Raw genomic sequence first — 16,496 nt, 5'->3', positions numbered from 1 at the left:
ATTGGTCGACGGTGGCGCCGCCCGCGGTTCGGACGGGAGTTCGATGTGTACATAGGGAGCTTTATTGCGTACGTGCCGGCGACACACTGTTTAATTTGTTGACTCAGATCGAGGGTGCGGGATATTATTTTATGATGGTTTGTTTTTAAAATACAGAAATAGTGACAATTGATGTCGAGGGAGTTTATTGGGTTTCGTCCGTTTGTGGGTCAGAACCACTTTATTGGAAATGTTTTATGGTACCTAACGTTGCTTGTTACGGAACAGTTTGAAACTATGGAAAACTTTTATTGCAGAATGAAAGCCTGTGTTAAAATACAAGTGAACCCCCAGCAGATGAAATAAAAATACATACAATATATTATAATAAAAATAAATTTCAAGTTTACTTTGTGATATAAAGTAATAACTACTCGAAATTATGAGCGAATTTAACTTCGTATGTGTCATAACGTTAGGCGCAGTCCACGCCACAGAATTTTATTAGCGATGGAGTTTTTTATTACATTTTAATATGAGGTATTTCGACAATATCTCTATTCAGAAATATCTTTAGAATTTTGATCAGTACTTTCTTTTATATGGGCTACGGAAAATGTCCTTTGATTTTTGTGTATAGAAAACTTTAAGGGATTCCCATTTCTTGGTAAATTAATCGAATGAAATTCTGTTTACAATCTAATTTTAAATGCCTACTTATCTTCTAATTATTGAGGTTATATTTTTTTAAGTAAAACATGAAGTAGCTATTGAATTACTTTAAACAAAAACATGAAGTAAAATAGATATAGAACACGGAAACATTTTGCAAGACGAAGATAGATTCAGTAATGACTATATCCGTAAACTCTTATGAGCTATTAGAAGCAATAATTTGAATAGTCAAATACTAACAATAGAAATAATTCAAAGTAAAGTCGAGAACAATATAAGTTAAAATCCACCGACCGAATCCTAAAATCTTCATCAAAAACTAGCAAACGCTAGTATCAGTTAATATAATACTCCCGTAAACCACCTTCTAACGCCATTAAACGTATTATGATCTCTCAAATCTCTGCAGCCGCCATCAAATCGGTTATATTAGTGGCATGTATGTTCTCTTTCAACATAGATTCCGCGCCAAATTGAATGTCGGGTGACACAAGCTTCCGATATTTAAAATTTAATATCGCATCAGCTGCCAGCAGCATTATGAAAATTTTTATGCTGCGAGTTTACAATGAACCTACGTGGTTAGGTTCGCTTCAAGATTTGGTATTAAACTTGATGAAAATTGGATTGGCAAGCTGTGCTTTTTTGTGAAGTTATAGTGTATCGGATAGAAGGAAAGGAAAATGAATTGACTTCGGGAGTAAAGTTAATATTTTTTTTGAAAATGTAGTTTAAAAAAATTAACGTATTATATTGAAGTCCACTAAGCTAACTTACCGCAGTCAAGGACTTTGTTTTCTATCAAAAACTGCTTAATCTTTTTAACTTGCCAGGAACTTATGTTACATGCTTAAGTTGTTAACCGACGTCAAAAAAAGGAGGAGGTTCTCAATTCGATTGTATTTTGTTTTTTTTAGGTCACTGTTAAATCAAATAAGAGTCATAAATTGCACACATGACTTTAAAAAAATATTTATTCCATTTCTGTATGTGAGGTTTGAACCTTCAATGTTGAGCTGAATACTTACACCACTCGACTATCAGAGCACAAATAAACCAGCCGCTACTTATTTGTTTGCTCCATACAAAGACCTCGCTAAATTCTCTATCTCCATACATTTCTACATATATTCTAAACCGTATAGAGACGAATTCAAGCGAAATAAGGTTGTTACATTGGCCAGTCGGCATTGTACGCCCGTCCCTAGGTACTGAGATACGGAGTACAGCCTGTATCTTACCGCTTCCTTAAATGTATTTTTCTTTTTGTAGTGTATTATTATGAGGTCAGGTTCCTTCAGAGTTTGGTTGAAACTAAATTGTAGTTAGTTAAAAAAGCCCAATAAAGGTGTTTTTTTTTCATAGCTGGATATAAATTTAATACGCAACAGCCACTGAATTAAACTGCACAGTTATTAATTGGGTTTTTAGAAGGATGCAATGTTTTTTGTGTTTCTTTATACTTTTTGGATATCTGCCTACCTTATTTGGACATATATTAGTAAGCTTTGCTTAGAAAATTAATAGGTACATAATTATGAACACAATATGTTCCGTATTTTTTCTTAACGAAACTACAAGATAAAGACCTAAAAATTACTTCAATAATCAAATAAAGATCGGATCAAGAGACATAGTTTGTAACATTTAATTAACACAGTATACATATGTATAAATTTCTTGAACTTAACCTTCCCCCAATCTTAGTAACTCACTCTTTAAACCATAAAATCTCCCATGGGATTGAACCGATTACATCAGAATTAGTCTGAGACTAGCCGATGTAGTCCATTCCCTTAATTCGTGAATCAACTAAGTGCTTTTATAGGAACTATTAAGTTTTGCTCCCTCCACGCCGCTTATATTGAGCTGTCACGACAATCTCATTTGGAAATTAATTAAGTCTGACTTGTTTTTATGTTTGTATTTGTTTAGAAATTTCCAAAAGAAAATCCTGACACTTTTGTTTCATAAGATGAGAGAATAAATGTTTTGGCACGTTTGGCGCAGTGGTTTAAGCGGTTACCTCGCCGCAACAACCGTAGCGCCGCGTGTGGTGGGTTCGAATTCCACCCGGGACAAATCTTTGTGTGATGAGCACGAGTATTTGTTCTGAGCCTGGATGTCAATTTATCTATATAAGTATGTATTTAGAAGTATATAAGTATGTTTATCAGTTATTTGGTTACCATAGTACAAGCTCTGCTTAGTTTGGAATCAAATGACCGTGTGTGAGTTGTCCAATGATATTTATTTATATTTATTTATTTTATACAAAATTATTTATTAATATTTTTAACAATATAGCACCAGTAATTTGACGTATTTAATGTAAAAAAAATATTAGATATGTGCCTTTTTCGTACGATTTGAGCAAAATCAGCAAATCGTACCCGATTTGTTGACAGGTTGACGCAAGAACACCGAAATAAAGTTGTGGCCAGAATCTAGTTTCTAATTCATTTCTACGTTTTTATCATCTTACATAACTCAAATTCCTTAACCAAACGCAACAAATTTAAACAGCACAATAGCTCCTTAAGAAAATATTCCCTCCATACAAAATCACACCTACACCTAAATTCTAAATGAACCGTACTAAGCTGGTAGATAGAATACTGGCAACAATACGTGTACCGATTGACCGGGACACAGCCTTCGGTGCGAGAAAATAAAAACGAAACACTAAAAGGATCTTCCTATTCATCACATCTCAGAAATTTATACAGGCTTCGAAGAGGGTGCAGGGATGGATTTTGTGGTAAACGGATATTGATTATTAAAGTTCGGGTTTAATATTTAGCTTTTGATTAAAAACCTAAAATTTTCATGATAATGATAGCTAGTATGATAGTGTGTTTAGCAGAACTCTTTGCTGCTTTGGTTTTTACGTTTTATGTCTTAACAAAGATTGATCTTGGTCAAGAATGGCCGTCATATTTTTACACCATTAAAAACTTTTTACGCCGACCTTGATCGATAAGGGGATAGTAATTTTCAATGGGTTCGTTAGCAGAGGAAAAATTTGAAAAAATCTGAAAAGGAAAGACGTTAATTATTTTACCTCGCCATTTAATAACTATCTAGCTACAAATTACACCACTAATCGATACAAGTTTCAAATCCGTCCCTGTGTATCAGGTAAAAATGTTAACTGCGGTAAACTGCGTGGGCGAAGTGTGGAAAAGAAACGTCAGCAACATTTTATCAAGCGAGCCGACGGTAGCCGAAGATTGCCGATCTTGTACGAAACTAATAATATAATCTTAACCAGTATACTTTTCCTTAGCTGTTAGGATTTAGGTGGCTATTTTGTGCCTGTATTGCGAAATGTACTGAAAATGATGTAGGAAACCTATTTTCTAGAGAGGTAATTGAGGAAGCTGGAGAATCCATTGTTAAGCTTTACTTCGACCTTTTTAAAAAAAGATTTTGTTGTATTGATTCACGAACAATAAGTACAGGCAAAGTTGATTACTCTCACGCATATCCCAAAGATTTTTTTTTAATTGGACAGTGCGTTTATTCCATATACATATCATATTGCCAATTATATTTCACAGTATCAAAAATAAATGTTATTCCTTAATAACAAAGTTCCTCAAGAAATATGAAAACATCAAAAGCTTGAACTAGCTATGATTTGATTTCAACGCCAACTACCAAACAGGCAACTTCCCCAACAAAATTAAATATCCTCCCAAAAATGTACTTCCCTTTGCGTTCTGCAGCATTATTACTTTTTCCTCTATAAAACACAATAATAACGGAGCCGCAGTCGATTTCTGCAAAAAGATGAATAAAATTCAACCCGTCGGCTCTGGCCGATACCTGCGATTTTTTCACACCACTCCCTTCCACTGCTAGGTAGGCAGAATCTACCAATTTTAAAACCCGATTCCATTTTGCTGGGAGGTCAATTTATTTTTGTTAACATTATTGGAGAGCGGAGCTGTAAATTTTATTGAGTTTGTAGTGAATGTTATTTCGATGGAATCGGTGTAGATCGGAGTGGTTCGAATTATTGCTGGTGGAACTGAATTCAGGACAAACTTACGTACTTTTTCGACGATATTTAAAAAGTCTTCTCATATACAGTACGATTTAGATACTGAAGGAGGTTTTATATGTGAAAATCACACAACAGTATAGTAATAGACAGTTGTTCTTTGGTCAACAATAGTATTCTTAAAACCAATTAAAACCAAAGGTTTATCTTAATGAGTCTTAATTTAAGCATTACATAAGTAAATAGCATTGTACACATACTCAGTAAACAAAAAAGCAGTTAAACTCACAAAAACCAGCAATTAAGCTATTCAGGTACCAGCTCCAATCAACCTTCAGCAATAAAAACCCGGCAGCCATTAATAAGCTATACAAACGTATATAAATAACAAAGTTTAAGTACATAAACTAGGTATATCGTCCGGCTAGATTTACGATCGGCTAAGTACAGTCCAGGACTCACGTTTCCACCATAAAACAGATTCAAAGACGGTGGAATGGAGACTTGCTATTCGTCTCAATGGTGAATGGTGGGACATTTCTGGTTAAGATTTTTACTGCGATCGTTTAGTTTAATTTTGGGACATGGGTTTTCAACTTGTTTTAGTGCTAGCTTTTCAACAAATAAATTGTGGGGAGATTTGATACTTCCTTTCTTTTAATGCTGTGATTGTGAAAGGTTTGAAGGTTTTGTGTCTGTGCCCGGTTGTGTTTTGGTTCAACTTGGTTAATCAATTTGATTCTCAAAACGCATCACTCGGAACATAATATGTATTTTAGTATGCATATACATTTTTATAAATTGACAACGTCAGTTTCGATCTCAGATACACTTTAGGGTTTTAACACATCGATAAAAATATTTTTTAGAAAATTATACAATTCTATTCTATAAAAATAACAGGTAAGTTAGCTAAACTTGAACGATAACAGGTCGGGCCGCTTGAATAAGTTTATTAGATAAATTTACTTTCTAGATCAAACTATACGTAATTTCAAACAGTAATTTGCAATCAGAGACGAACAAGAGAAAACAAATTACGATCATTCAATAAGATTTCAAATGACCTTTACTTTCTGTCAACAAACCAATTTTGTTAATCCGATCTTTTCATTCGATTCTCATTACTTCACAATCATTGGGCCACATACTGTGTGGAATCACATGCAATTGAAACGTCTTCGATTGAGAAATATCCGTAGCGAAGGTTTTTGTAAAGACTTTAATTAATGTTGTTTGTGTATTGAGACTGGATAATGATACAATTACATGGGGCATTTGAATGACATGGTGGTGGTACCTAATATTACGTCATTTGGATTTTGAGTGCAATGAGTGGGTTTTGTAATGTTTGAAATCTGATCCAATATTTACGCAAACCTCAATTTTAGAGAGGTTGTTCTACAATTTTATTATTTAAGTTTTCTTGGATATGAAAACTAGCTCGTACAATTACACACAACTAAACAAAATTTAACAAAAGTTGATTTTAATTTAGTTCAAAAACAATTTAATTTTTTTATAGTTACTTCATGTTAACCGCCCCAAAAGTAATATCAACAGAGATCTTTCGGTTAACACCTATTAATACTGTAATGGTTTCGGTTCTTTATTGGATATACAAATTTAGAAAAACATAAACAGTAGTTTCCTTCAAATAGCTAATTAACAAAAAGCCAAGTCAATAACATAAAGAATAATTTCAACAAACGTATTCAAGTGAAACCTGTAAAGCAAACAATACATAACATAAATTCAAAGAACCTAGCGACACGTGTATCGTTTAGACGACAAACAAAATTGAAACCAAAGAATAAAAGATATATCTTACAAATAATACATATTCTATCGATATTCTTATTTATGGAATACAGTGCCTCGATTCTCTACCACTATCGACTACCGACAACCGGCTAGCTATCGAAATTTTGACATTTAGAATGTACTGCCAAAATGTTTCCTACAACAACCGTCAGAGGCGCTGATCAGATTTTCATACAAAATTTCTCGATGACAGTTCGGTTGACGGTAGTCGATAGTAGTAGAGAATCGAGGCACTGGTGTATTGGAATTCGTATAAGTTTTCAGTATTCAATAAAACTTAAAATATAGTGGAGTCACTAAGACGAAAAGTTGGATTTCGGTATAAAATTGATAGAAGAATTATCTGTCTTTTTAACTAGTCACTATTCAAATTGTTGAAAAGAACTAGCTAGACACTTTGATAACATTTTAATTCTACACTCTGAAATCAAGATATTTTGAGTCTTTGCAACTATTACTGAAAGCTTTAAGTCAACGAATCCTTTCTTATATCATATGCTTCTGAAAACAATGACATGTATTTTACTCTTAAGTTTTGGGTTCTATTTACATAACCATCATAGAAGTCGCAATTTTTTTAGCAAATTGTGTATTATTTTCGTCTAATGAAAACTAACTTACTACAATAATTATAATAATTTTAACGAAACCTTGAAGAAATCTACAGTTTTCATGGTAAAATACTTTATAATTACTCGCCGTCCAATTCGTTAGGTTGGCGGGCATCCATCCATCCATCCCAACCAATTACAACGATATGCAAACTGCTCACAATCACGAACAGAGTAATTTAAAATCTAGGAAACGGTATGCTTTACTAGATGTGGCTTTACAACTTTTTAATAATTTGTGTACTATAAAAACTAAGCGATAAAAAAAAAAAAAAATGATGCTCTTTGTCATTGCGCCTGATTAGAACAAAAATTTAATCCTTAATATTGATTCAGTAACTTGCCGAATTATATGTACGTTTGTCCAGTATTAAAAAGCGATGCTGAACGCCTAAATAGATAAACCAAAAGCATGCCCACTATTTGTTTTAACTATCCTCGGCTTTTTTTCTTCCTTTTACAAATCAATAACTTTCTTCTTTTTATGCCAGTCAACTCTATTCTGAGACTACTCATATTAGATTTCATTTTTGATGTAGTGGTAAACGTAGTCGCTTCGACACAATGCATCATGTAATAGGTTTGTATCCCACTAAATACAAGCATTTGTGAAATGAGCGCGGATATTAGATTTTTTTAAATTTTAATTTTAATATTAATTTAAATTTCTTTGCAGCCATATCTAGTCCATACTTACATCTCCCCCGGTTTCCCTAGACAACGTATCTTGAGCTCCCCGGAGGGCAGCACTAATAAGCTTGTAACAAATGACTCGCCCGAGCAAAATATTCACTGTGTGCGTCTGTAGATTGTTATAATTATAATTATTTGTTTGCTTCTCAGAAGCTCTGCTTTGCTTCTGCTTTTTGATCTAGATGTGAAAATTTTAAACAATATTTTTGTTAATTATCATTTTAGATGGTGCTTTTTGTGTGGGCCTTTTCCTTATTTCTGTCTGCAATATGATATTGAGAATTACTTTTTAGTTTGTTAGCTGTACTCAAATTGTATCTTTGGTCTTTGCCTAGCTCTGACTGTATGTATATTGTATATATTAGATTAGAAATAGTACTTCTTATCTATGTGTCGAATGATATTAAACTAAACTGTTGTTAAATAACTCTCTAAATATAATACAATTCAGGTACCAAGAAAAAAAATTAAAAATAAATTACCTCGATTGTTATGATAAAACAATATTATTAAATCGACTTGCTAGTTGATCCATTAATAACTTGATTTCTTAGAAAAATATAATTTTATTTTCTCATTTCCTCATAGATACAGGTCAACATTATGTTATCAAATTGAATTAAAGAAAATTAAGTCTCATGAAAACCTTTTAGAAAACAAAAATGTGAAAAGAGAAAACAAAAATTGTGTATTATTTTCACAAATTTTATTACTTTTCTAATATATTTTAATTTTGTTTTTGTTACAGGTAAGTCTTCAAAAACTTAATGAAACTTAAAAGGTGTCGATAAAATAAATAAAAGGTAAGTACTTTAAAATCAAAAAGTTTTCAAGAAGAACACAAAGAGAATGAGGCTTAAAATATAAACAAAGGCTTTATATTTTTTTGAGTAATATTAAAATTGAATACACCTTCATTACCCGTAATACAACTTTGACAATGGTCAAATTTTAGGCTTAAAAATCATAAGTAGCCTGTAGTACTATCATCCAAACCTTCCAAAAGTAAACTAAATGCCTAAGCTAATACTTTAGAAACATTTAATAATCACAGACTATCTAAATATTTCAATAACGAGAGAAAGTCTTTTCACTTCGCTTATATAATTATCTTTTAATTAGCTACAAATCTATTATACTTTTGTTTCTACTAACCCATTTTAAAAATCAAATCCAAACCCAGCAGCAAAAGTTCAAAAGTAACTTTCCTATTTTCATTAATCAAAACTACGTAGATTAATATTTAGGGTTCCGCAAATGCAGGTTCTTCAGACGTCAGTATTAGTAGGACGCAACGGTTCGCTATGACGTACGGAATCCACAAATCCACCATGATGGATTGTAGTAAATGTGTTCCTGTGCATTTCGGCAACTATATTCTGGGTTCAAATACAGTTAGTGTTAGTAAATGTACAGAAATAGAACGCAATCGGTTCTCGAGTGGGTCTGGAGAAATTGTTATTGGTTTATAAGATACTTATTGAAAACGCTGGTAGAATACAAAAGTACTTTGTGAAGTTATTGAGGAAGTCATATTTTAGAAGTATATTGAAAACATCTTTTAAGTCTAGAAATAGTAATAGATCAATGTTATCAATGATAAGTCCAATAAAATTTTAAAAGGATGACGTTAATAGTATTTCAATTTTTATGTCATATAAGATGGATCCATAACTATTTTCAGAATATTGGTAGAATAATGTTATAACAAAACTCTGGCCACATTTGATGTGTCATATTCAAAAATGCTAAATCTCCACCAATCTCTTCAAAACAACTGCACCCCAAATATACGAAAGCAAAAACCAAATGGCCATTAAAAATAATAATTCAAGCCATAATCTTTGGGACACCGAAGCATCCACTTTTCTTTATTACCCCTTTGGCTGATGAAGCTTGAAAGTTAATCCCTAAAACGATTGCCGTAATATCAAATCGCTTGTTTCTGAAGTCGATAGCGTCACGAGGAGCGAGTGTAAAAAGCGCGTAACGGCAATAAATGGCTTTCACTGCATCCATTAAACAGATGAAAGTATGAACTCGGGGATTATCCACTTTATGCAACTGCGGCTTGTGCTGTGGTTGTGGGGAGGGGCTCAGCGAATAGTTGCTGATAATTTAGTATAGCTTTGCTTTGGAAATTTTGTGAATGTGTTTTTGATTGTGACTGATGAATTTAATCTTTTGGATTATAACTAATTGTGAATGACTTTTAAATGTGAACTGGTGCCACTTATGTGTCTTTTAAACACAATGATTGATTTTTCTTTCGTAATATAAGATGTGTTTAGGTACGTTTTATAAAACTTTGAAATAAATTATTTTGCAAGTTTTGATATTGTTAGTCATAAACATATATAGTAAACCAGTAAAATCCCAAAAATTATTTGACTAAAGTCCGTAAACAGACAAAACTACAAGATTTCACGCGAAACTTAGACAACTATATCTAATAAACATTCTACACTTCTAACTTTGGACTTAGAAAATTCCAAAGAATTTTTGCGATCGAAATTCTTTAACAAGTCGAAACGCTATCTTGTTATAACTTGGACAGCATACGTGAAAGTTTAGTCGTATGTTCTCTTGAGCTGTAAAAGTGACTCAGTAATTTATCGGCCATGAGAAAACTTCTAGTTCCTAGTTTAGCAATCTTACCTGAGCTGTAACCCCGGGTTACTGGTAATGACACTGTCTTAAACCAAGTAAGAGTTGAGAATTTTTAGTTATTAGTTTTTGCTTGTAAGTTTATATGTAACATACATTGCTATTAGCTTCTTATTTTACACGTTCCTTTTAGAATACCCGAGAAATACGTTTAATTTATAATAATTTATAGTGAAATTTGAATAGTTATTTGACTAAACGGAATGAAACACACAAACGAAAATTGTCATGTCTGTAAAAATGTTTTCTTGAATCACAGAAACTATTTCATCTTCCCAATAATGAGTCATTATTCACTTTGCTGAAATATTAAATACTCTTAGACCTCTGAGGAAAGAGTTCTTATATTCGCCAACACACAAAACATTTTGGAAAGAAAAATAAGTTCAAATTATATGCTAAATGTATACCTTGAAGAATACTTTAAAAACTTAACCAATTTTTATTTTTTTAGGCTGATTAAGAATACAATTTGGTACTAAGTTGATGAACCTCAAGAAAGACAGGTCCCACTTAGTTCAGGTCTCGCGTGTTGCGAGTTATCAAGGGGCAGCGTCTCTAAGGGATCAGACGAGTTGTACGTATCGTTCCCAGTCACGATGTACGACGGCGTAGTTTGTAAATTGAAATAATAATGAGAGTTAAGATATATGCGTACTTTTGAAAAAATGTTTTCTATGTGACCGTTTAGTTATTCTTTTAAAGAAATTGAGAATGTAAACAAATGCCAGAAATTAGTAGTACATGTTCCTTAAGATATACATAGCTGTGGTTATTATTTAATGCATTGAAATGCGCACACGCAGCAGCTTCAGACCTGAAATGTGGACTTGTTCAAACAAAGAAATAACCACATCCATTTTATAATAATTATTATGTAAAAAATATAAAGTAAACATACCTCTCCACATCTACTTTCCATAATTCAACTCCAAACGACCGTTTTTACTTCCCGCGTATACATTGACAGTAACAACACAAGTTGCGTTATAAAATCCTGTAGAAAACGAGCAATGTACATCGCACTATTATAAACAGCTTAATGAATAGTAAAACATTTGATGTGGTAAGTTTGTGTGGCAATCTTCAGGGATGAGTTTATTTAGCGTGCACTAGTAATTCAAAGCAGTACAGTTAAAAAGTTTGTTTTAAATCTCTGTGAAATGGTGAAACACTTGAAGTTTTTAAGTAAAAGTGGTAGAGCTGCAGTAAAAATGAAATACAAATATTTTGTACCAGCTAACTCACACGGCTCCGCCTTCTTGGTTTGGTTGAAAGGTTTGAACAACAGGATGCCTTTTTAGAAATAAATTATCAACATAAATATGATTCACAAACCTTCACTCAATTTTGATATTTATTTGATTCATTTCAATTGATGAACGATTAAATGAATAATACCATATAATTATAGTACCTACCACATAATAATATATAGGAATCTGATAGAGAGATTCCTGAAGTACACCTAGGAAGAGCTGTTAAGTTTTTTCTCGTGACCAACGCAGAACTAAAACTTTAAATATTCAAACACACGAAAAAATAAAACATCTGCATAAAATTACGAATCCCCGCATCGTCACTTAAACGATAAAATATTAAGGAAATAATGGAACGCCGGCTAACAAAAATGTGCTTTCAAATTATGCGCGTGAATAAGAACACTCAAAAAGATCTTAAAAATGTATATGGATTTCGTTCTATATTTCACGACATTATGTGACGAAAGCTGAAATGACTTCATGTTTAATGAATTTCTCGAGTAACGATATGACTTCTTTACTACGGTGACGCAGTATTATTTTGCGGTAAATCGTCTGCTACGTGAGTGCTACGTTGCAGCTACGCCGTACTACGAAATCACTACGCCGTAGAAGATGCTAAGCCAATGCTGTGCTGGTATGCCACAGATAATAATATTAGGCGAGCCTTACTTTAATAAATGAGAATAGTTTAATAACGCCGATGTAACTGTATTGAAACAGACCGAAGTATTATTTTATGTTAATATCTGTATATTCTGTACACAGTATTAAAATAAAGAGTCGTAACTTATTTGCCATCTATTAGCCCTAACTGACTAATTTATCAACAAATAAGTAAATCTTTGTTTTAAATACTGCTAATGAGAATTAAAAGTCACTGTTTACACACTCGCACTGGAAATAAGCATTAATTAAATAACAAAAAATACAAGTAAACAAAACAAAATGTATTTACAAAATCTTTTTTCAAATCACAATGATCTACGCAGAGATCACGACATCCGACTTTAATTAGAAAAAAAAAAACAAGCCGAGAGCTCGGACCGTTGTTTTTGTAATCCGAGTAAGGATTAACGCATTTAATTAATTGCTATCATGGCCGTATCAGGTTTAGAGCAAATGATCACTAATAAAATGTTTTCTTTGAAGGTAGATAAATATTTTTGGGGAAATTTAGAGAGTGCGAATAATAATGTGTTGAATTAAAATTTTAAAATAATAATGTATTATTTTTTGAACCTTATTTTTTGAGGAGATATAATCGCATCAGTTTTTACATAGTTTTTACGTTTTATACTAATCAATGTAAGGTTAATTCTGACACTATTTTTGTAGGACACTACAGCATCCCAACATACATGTACAATTTATTCAAAGATTATGTCGGTCATGTACAAAGACTTATAGATTTTTTTTTATTAAAGCCTGATGCAACCGAATTACGAAAATAAAAACCCTATTTAGATAACTTACTTAAACAATTACTATTGAATAATAATACTATTGAATAATAATGAATTCAAATAAAATTTTAGGAGTTCATAGTTTTTACACATTGCAACCGGTACTATAAACGTAGTTGGTCAAACTACGTTTAGTTTACCAAATTTGATAGTCAATCGTATAAATATACACAGATATAGAATAATGCTTCGTTGAAGTTTATTTCGACGTAATCCCTCGACCGGCGCTTCCAGTACCGACGGAAACCGTTACCTTGAAACAGTGAATACCACCATACTTCATCGGAATTATATTGATGTGGATTATCGATGGGCTTTTCTGAGAATTGTGTTTTGGAAGTGTAGAAACTAGATGGCTGATTTCATAGAACGAAATTAAGCATGTAGGTCATTAGGTCAATTCTTTTGAAGTGGTTTGTGAAAGTATAATGGGTGTAAAAAACAATTGGCAAGCCGTATAAGTTTGTGACCATGATTCGGAGAATGTTATCTGAATTCAACACAATAGAACAAAATAAAATGGCAAAAAATATCAAATTCTATAACAGGAACAAATCATAGCCGAAGCCGTACGTCGGCTATACATAAAGCCCTAAAATGCCCGCCAACAGGCGAACACAATTACGAACATTACGCGTCAATCAGAACCGAAAGTTTCCTTCGAAAACCTCCGCGGGAGTTTCGCGCAATCACAAACACTGAAAGAGCCGTCGTCATGGCAACGGACGGTATCATGCGCAGAAGGACCAACCAGAAGCTCCGCCCACACGACAGCCTGTTGCTGCCGCACTCGCCGGACGCCAGTCACCTTTCAGCACTCATGGACCCACATCCAAAACAATATCAATCCGGTAAACACTAAATAATAAAGACCAAAGTTCAATAGCAAAAGTATGCTTTAAACTTTAAATCGAGTCAATTCATTATGTGCTAAAGTTGAACTTTAAAACTTGCATTCGTGAAGTTTGTCATTCTGTCCCGCTCCAACCCGCGTGCCGGCGTGACTGCGTCTAGCTCGCGCGTTCATGACGGCTGGCGAAATCAGGTATATAAATGACATTATGTTGAAATGAAAATCCCGACGAAATAGGGGATGCGTAACAAGATTTGTTAAATGTTGTGCGTGTACTCTTATTTTTTACGTCCAAAATGTGGAGGAAAAAATTTAGACATGATCGGATTGATGTCTGCTTAAAACTGTCTACTGTGGTAATTTTATTTCTTTTCTGACGTCCTTTGGTATAAAAATGAACATTTGTATTCTAAGAAATGTTAACGCACGTAAAACATTTATTACCTAGGTTTATTATTTGAAACTGTCTAGTATCATTTCCAAATTTGTAATTTCCTCCTGGACTAATCTCCACAGTTGTAGAAACAGGAAATATCAGCGTTCCTACTAATTTTGTTTTTGCCTTGTCAAATATTATCGACAACGCTGTTATCAAATGCTACTACGGCTACCATTTGTAGTAAATAAACCATATAAACATGTGTAACATATACATAATCATTATCACCTATATTCACATCATAATTCGCCGTTGAACGAAACATTACGACATCCTTATCAGTTTTATCAGCCACGCGCCGCGCGGCTGTAGTTTCGAAAAACGCCGCGGTGAGGCGCTAGTAGTATCGTGGAAGATTGTTTGTGTCCTGTTTTATGGAAATTTTCGAATAAAACCTACAAATACTTTTAATTTTTGCAACGGTTGCTGTTAAATAATGTTTTTTGAAAGTTTTGCTTTGTTTTTAATGATAATAAAGTAAACAAATCATTGCACCGTTATGTAATACTCGCCTAACCTTATCACCATATTTTCCTGTCCTGCAAAAATACATACATATTGTTTGGAATAGTAATCAAGTTATATAATTATGTAAGTGAAATTTGTTCGTAATAAAATAAAGAAGAGATATTATGTTTTAGACTTTAAATCGTTCAAAAATTTATATTTATATTCACTTATATTTTGCAGGTTATCTTTTAACTTAATTCATGTTTCGGTAGGCACGTCAAATTGTATCCCGGCTGTCATTTTCTGAAATCTTTGACGGTAGTCAGAAGCTTGAAAGTCTGACAATCAGTCTTACGATGGCGAGGGTAAGACTTAGGTATCGTGGCTAAGATAAATATAGATTAAAACTGGGTTATGGAGAAAGATAGGCCATCTTTCAAAGACAACTCTCACAAAGATGGAATAAAGGCTAAGCTGATGATGATCTTTTAACCTAATATACTTTATTTGAATAGGTAATCCAACAATTTTCTTCAAACTGAGAATAGTCAAGTAAACACGTATCATCTATCTATCATACAACTCAATCATAAAAAAATCACACTGGAACCCTAAATGCCATATTTTTTATCATTAATCTGCCGGATAGTTTATTCAACACCTACCCATAAGCCTTCAAACAGGCCCTAATACTTACAATAAGATAAATACATATCAACCACACACACAATTTATAAATTCACACTAAACCCTGTCACATCTTCTGCATAACATCATTAGACTATAGCGCCTCAAGACGATCAACTAACACCTAATAAGGCCAGTGTAAGCTCCTAACATAATATGAGACAGAGAAAATTACACCATCTGTCTGCCTTGTTCATGCAAATTAGATTGTTTGCGGACACATATAAATCGGCCCTCTCGGTGCGTCGGAACTTCAAAGTGCTGTTACATCTATTATAATCCCTTTGAAATTTACTACCAAAATAACTGGATCTTATTCGGATTTGTAGAATCGTATGACTGTGTACGAGAGTCTTGGGTGTTGAGTTGTTCACACGTTTTTACACGACGATAGACTGTTAAATTCGATTTTCTACGGTCTGTATTATTGATTACGATTATTGACAAGTTACCAAGATGCTCATAGCCAGTTGCACTCACCGGTCTGTGAACGATTTGTTTGTTAAGCAACTTTGGCCCGGCCATTTCATAGATGGTTGACCGCTTAGTCGTATTTGAACTGGGCGTCTCCGTGCTTAGGAGGGCACGTAAAAAGACGACCCATTTTGTTGTCTACTAAGATAACAGTAGTTAAGCCATGTCAAAGGTCTTTCGGGCGGCTCGAACAACTTTGACACTAGGTAGACCACTAAGCACACGACAACCAACCAACCGATTAGTTAATTAGAATAAGTAGTTCTCGCGGAAATCAGTAGGGACGCCGATCAAATGTGTATATTTTTTTATAGATAGAATTGTAAATGACCGTCAACAGAATGAAATCACATTTCGAACTCCTGGTTTCTGAGTACATTTAACGGTAGTTTATCTATTCAATAGCG

General features: G+C 33.3%; 1 protein-coding gene across 6 annotated transcripts in view; it reads left to right on the top strand.

Moving 5' to 3' along the window:
• bru3 (CUGBP Elav-like family member bruno 3) overlaps positions 1 to 16,496 on the top strand; it is a 797,460-nt gene that overhangs the window by 399,971 nt on the left and 380,993 nt on the right. The window lies entirely within an intron of this gene.

Source organism: Anticarsia gemmatalis, chromosome 9, assembly GCF_050436995.1.
Source record: "Anticarsia gemmatalis isolate Benzon Research Colony breed Stoneville strain chromosome 9, ilAntGemm2 primary, whole genome shotgun sequence".
NCBI classification, from domain to species: Eukaryota; Metazoa; Arthropoda; class Insecta; order Lepidoptera; family Erebidae; genus Anticarsia; species Anticarsia gemmatalis.
Note: the sequence above shows the minus strand (reverse complement) of the source record. Positions and strands in the feature narration are given on the sequence as shown.